A 5399-nucleotide genomic window follows, 5' to 3' on the forward strand; every position below is an offset into this window, starting at 1 on the left:
AATCAAATGGCAGAAATTCTCATCTTTGGTTTATTTCAGCAGAATTTTAGGATGAGTCAAACCTACTGATATTTATTAAGCATCTATTTCTTCCCAGAACTTTGCTGCATGTTCTAACACAGCCAGAAACATGACCAAACTACAGAACTAGACAAGAGTTTACGAATTCTTTCATGTTAGAGATAAGAAAAATTTAGATTTATTTAGAATATCTGGCTCTTGCCTTAAAGAACTTTTAGAGCCAGTCAATGATATAAGACATAATCCTTCAAACAGCTTTAAAAAAATTTTTTTTTAAAAACCCAAAGCACATTTTAATCCATTATTACATTAGCAAACACAGACTTCAAATTTTACAGGAATTCAGAGAAAGAAAAAATTACTGTAAGGTGGCCCTGGCTGAGCGAGGCAAAGAGAAATTGGGAATGGTGATGAAGGCACAGCTTCCCCGTTGAGGAAGATCTCCGGGAGGAGGCGAGTTGGGTGCTAGGAGAGAGGCCCCAGTGAGGAGCATGAAAAGCAAAGCTGGGTAGGTGGGATCACTTAATGGACAGCTTTCCATCAGACCACAGAGCCTGCAATTCCTCCCAAAGTAAACAAGCCATTATAGGTTTTGAAGCAGGAAAGACACATCATGAAAACAGTATTTCAGAAAAGGAGGTCCGCCATAGCATGGTGGTTAAGGGCATGAGCTTTGGAGGCAAGCAGGCTGTCTCTGAATCCTGGCTCCACCATTTTCTCGGTCTGTGACCCTGGGGAGTCACTTAACTGTGTCCTCACCTTCAAAATGGGAATAATAATAGTTCTCACCTCACCAAGCTATTAAATATTTGGAGAAGTAAATTAATATTTGTGGTGTATTCGGAGCAACACTTGCACTTATTAACAGTCTAATGAAACCAGATATGAAGGGTGTAGGGATCCAGCTCACAGAGATTAGTTCGATGATGTCTGGCATAAATCAGAGGGCAGAGGGTGGTGGTTGAATCTAGGACCACGTGGTAAGGAATTCCAGCCGGTGCACCCAAAAAGGAGTGTGGGCTTAGTAACTGAGCAAGTCTGGGGCTGAAATAGAATAAAGAGTTAAAGGTGAACCCACAATGCTGAGAAGATACTGGGTTCATCAGTTATTCTGGAGAAATAAACGTCAAGCATGAGAAAATGGCTCCCTGCTCCAAGCAGGCCTGGGCGCCCGCCGCCAGTATGGATGCTCGCTGCGTGCTGCGAAAGGATCTGGTTAAAGAACTCAGAGAAATTCAGATAGGTGAAACTGATTTCCATGGAAACCTAGTCATGCACTAATGACAGTTGTGATGGCGTTGCTGCGGATAATTTTGCAAACATGAGGCTTCCCAGTCTGGGAAAACTGTAGGACTCGCTCCCAGTGCAGACACTCAACCTCTCAGAGTGGCAATGAAGCTTCCTGCGTGAAACACCAGGGAAGCAGCCAACAAAAAAGCAGAGCCCCCTCCCCAAACCCTCAGAGAATTCTGTGACCAATTCCAGTTCCGATTCCGAAGATAAAGGAGGCATGATTTTTTTGGAGAAAAAGGCTATGAGTATAAAGGAAAACAAAGCAATGCCTGGAAAACACATGTCAGCTTGTTCCTTAGAAGACGTTCCCTCCCCAGGCTCCAACTCACAATCAAGGACACCCCCAAGGCATACATTCCCGGATGTTGCTTCCAAGAGAAACCCTGAACAGAGAGCTCCTCTTCTCACCAAGTTCCTTGGTCCCTTGGCACTCTACTCATGGAGGAGGAGGAAGAGGATAAGGACATGCTGGTAAAAGCAAGACAGTGGATGGCTGCATGAACGAAGATGACATGCCCAGAATTCATCGCTCCAGTTCATCCATGACCCTTCTGCATATAATTCACCCAGTGGAAGAAATCACAGAGGAAGAGTTGGAGGCCTGCAGCAATTCTCCAAAGAAGATATTTATTACCTGGGCTCTACTTGTTATCAATGCCGTCAGAAAACTATTGCTACCAAAACAAACTGCAGAAACCCAGACTGCTAGGGCATTCAAGGCCAATTCTGCGGCTCCTGCCTTCCAAACCCTTATGTTGAAGAGGTCAGGGATGCTCTAGTGGCATTGCCCACCTTGTTGAGGAATCTGCAACTGCAGTTTCTGGCGGCAGCAAGACAGACTGTGGGCAACTGATATCCTGGTGTATTTCACCAAATATCCTGGCCCTGGCAATGTTCACGCTTACTTGAAAAGCCTGAAAGAGGAATTTGAAATGCAAACATAATATCTGCAAAATTCACAGCCCGCCATCTATTTCTCAAATCTCTCGTTAACATTTTCTATTTTGTCATTGATTGAAACCCGAGTTAAGAATCTCAGTGATGAGTCTATTGTATAAGAAACTAATCAAGTTAATCTCACTAGACATTTTCTCGAATGAAAAATATACATGAAATATACATGAAAAATATACATGTATACATGAAAAATATACATGTATACATGAAAAATATACATGAAAAGTATATTGCTAGTTATACTTCGCTCTCTGCAGTTTCTTCTCTGTTCCCCACCAACCCCCACATCATACCATGCCTCTAATAGTACTCTCCCACTGCTTAGTTTCTGAATTATTTTTAAATGACAATTTTATGCAAATATATTTGATTCTATTGGTGTTGAAATAGCCCTGGAATCTACTCATAAAATCCAAGCTTTTAGAAATACTGTAGCAATATTAATTAGATCTTTTAAATTTCAGAGAACTTACTCAAAAACAATGGGTATGATTTAGTGTTTATACTAGTTGACATTTTTAACAGGATCAAGACAAAAAGTCTTAAGATCATGTGGAAAAATTAGGCAATTGTTGCAGAGCGGAGTGTATTACTTGAGATGCTTCTCATGAGAATATTCCAGGTATTGTGCTTGTTATACAAGTTGTCACTGTTGAGATTTAGTTGCTAATTTCTTCTGCCCTAAGCATCTAGCTTACACAATCATGATCCAAAGGTTTGTGAGCAATGGTATATGTAAAATTATGATAGAAAAGACATCTCTGGAAATTACAATGGTAAAACTTCAGGAGTAGGCTTTGAATTTTTGGTATAAAATTTTAGTAAAATTGTAGTTTGCCAAGTTTATTTCGGCTCATAAGTAACGTATTTCAAATAAATTCTTGGGCCATTTTGTGTGGAAACTTGATATTAACAGTCTATAGCTCTTTTCATTTGTTGAAGAAATAAGCTAGGCAAAGGGTTCATGTTTAGATTTTAAGCACTTTTATCAGGAGAAAAAACTGCCTTTTTGGAGATTTGTAACTTTCAACAGTTTGTTACCTTGACATCTCTGCCAAATTAGTTTCTGGGCAGATTTCCTGTGTTGCTACTCCCCTCCCCTTTTGCATAAATCAAGCTGTTTAGTAGAGGTGGAATCCAAGTGTTTGTGTGTCCAGTTTACTTGCTGGGCCCATTCAGTGTTTGATGCATAATTGGGTCTTAAATCGGTAAATATAAATACAACTTTTGATTCGTAATACTTTTATACAAAGATTATTTTAGCAAACATTTTGTTCTTAGAAGAAAATGCATGTTTTCATGAGTGAAATTATCCACGCACATTATTTATACTAGCCACTCATCCCCATAAAGATTCATAAATCCTCCGTAGCCCCACTTCCCATTGTTTCCCATAGCCCCCCACTCTGGGGCTATAATATGCTCTGTTCTTTTCATTCCTCACTTACACTTCTAACCACATCCTCAACCAAAATTTCCCTAGATGTAATTTTATGTCCCAATTTACCTTGCTCACCTCATTTCCCTGAAGTTTCTTCTAGTTCCCACTACACCTGGTGGAATCTAAATTACAGGTGTCAAAATAGCCACATACAGGGTTCACAACACTTGATACCATCATGGCCCAGAAGAGATTTCAAATTGCATCTCAATTCCTCTTTGCCTGGTGGTGAGACAACTGTGTATATAAATTAATGCATGAACTAGATGTGAAGGAGACTTAGAGTATGAGCCACTGCCCCAACCCTTTGAATATAGTTTGGCTCTGTGTCCCCACTCAAATCTCGTGTCGAATTGTAATCCCATGTTGGAGGAGGGGCCTGGTGGACAGTGATTGAATTGTGGGGGTGGTTTCTAATGGTTTAGCACCATCCCCCTAGTGCTGTTTTGTGGTACAGTTCTCAGAGATCTGGTTGTTTGAAAACGTATAGCACCTCCCCCTTCACTCACTCTTTCCTGCCAGCTATGTGAATATATGTCTGCTTCTGCTTCACTTTCTGCCATGATTGTAGGTTTCCTGAGGCCTCCCCAGAAGCAGAAGCCTGTACAGCCTGCAGAAGTGTGAGCACAATTAAGCCTCTTTTCTTTATAAATTACCCAGTCTCAAGTAGTTTTTAATAGCAGTGTAAGAATAAATACAGAAAATTTGTACTGAGAGTGGGACATTGCTCTAAAGATACATGAAAATGTGGAAGTGACTTTGGAACTGGGTAATGGGGCGAGGTTGGAAGTCTGGAGGGCTCAGAAGGAGATGGGAATATTAGGGTAAGTTTAGAACTTTCTAGAGACTTGCTGAATGGCTGAGACCAAAATATTGATAGCGATATGGACAGTGAAGTCCAGGCTGAGAAGGTTATCAGTGGAGACGAGGAGCCTATTGGGAACTAGAGTAAAGGTCATTTTTGCTATGCTTTAGCAAAGAGACTGGCAGCATTGTGCCTCTGCTCTAGAGATCTATTGAACTTTGAACTTGAGAGACAGGATTTGGGGTATCTGGCCGAAGAAATTTCTAAGCAGCAAAGCATTCAAGATGTGGCCTAGGCAGCATCTAAAAGCCTACACTCATCTGCATAAACCTGAAATGACCTGAAATTGGAACTTATACTTAAAAGTTAAACAGAGCATAAAAGTTTGGAAAATGTGCAGCCTGGCCATGTGGTAGAAAAGAAAAACCCATTTTCCGGGGAAGAATTCAAGTAGGCTGCAGAAACATACATAAGTAAAGAGGAGCTGAATGTTAATAGCCAAGACCATGGGGAAAATGCCTCCAAGCCATTTCAGAGACCTTCACAGATGCCCCTACCATCACAGGACCTAGGAGAGAAGAATGGTTTTGTGGGCCAGGCCCAGGGCCCCACTACCCTATGCAACCTCGGGACACTGCTCCTCTCAGTCCCAGCCACTCCGGCTTCCCCCATGGCTTTAAGGTCCCCAGACATGTCTCAGACTGCTGCTCCAGATGGTGCAAGCCAGAAGCCACCAAGGCATCCCTATGGTGTTAAGCCTGCAGGTACACAGAGGGCAACAGTTGAGGTTTGGGAGCCTCTGCCTTGATTTCAGAGGATGTATGAAAACGTCTGGATGCCCATAAGTTTGGATGGCAGAAGTCTGGTGCAGGGGCACAGCCC

At 41.8% G+C, this 5399-nt stretch overlaps 1 pseudogene; it reads left to right on the forward strand.

Moving 5' to 3' along the window:
* Nucleotides 1-666: 666 nt before the first annotated feature.
* Nucleotides 667-2258, forward strand: LOC116270090 (annotated as a pseudogene).
* The last annotated feature ends 3141 nt before the right edge of the window (nucleotides 2259-5399 follow it).

Source organism: Papio anubis, chromosome 13, assembly GCF_008728515.1.
Source record: "Papio anubis isolate 15944 chromosome 13, Panubis1.0, whole genome shotgun sequence".
NCBI lineage: Eukaryota > Metazoa > Chordata > Mammalia > Primates > Cercopithecidae > Papio > Papio anubis.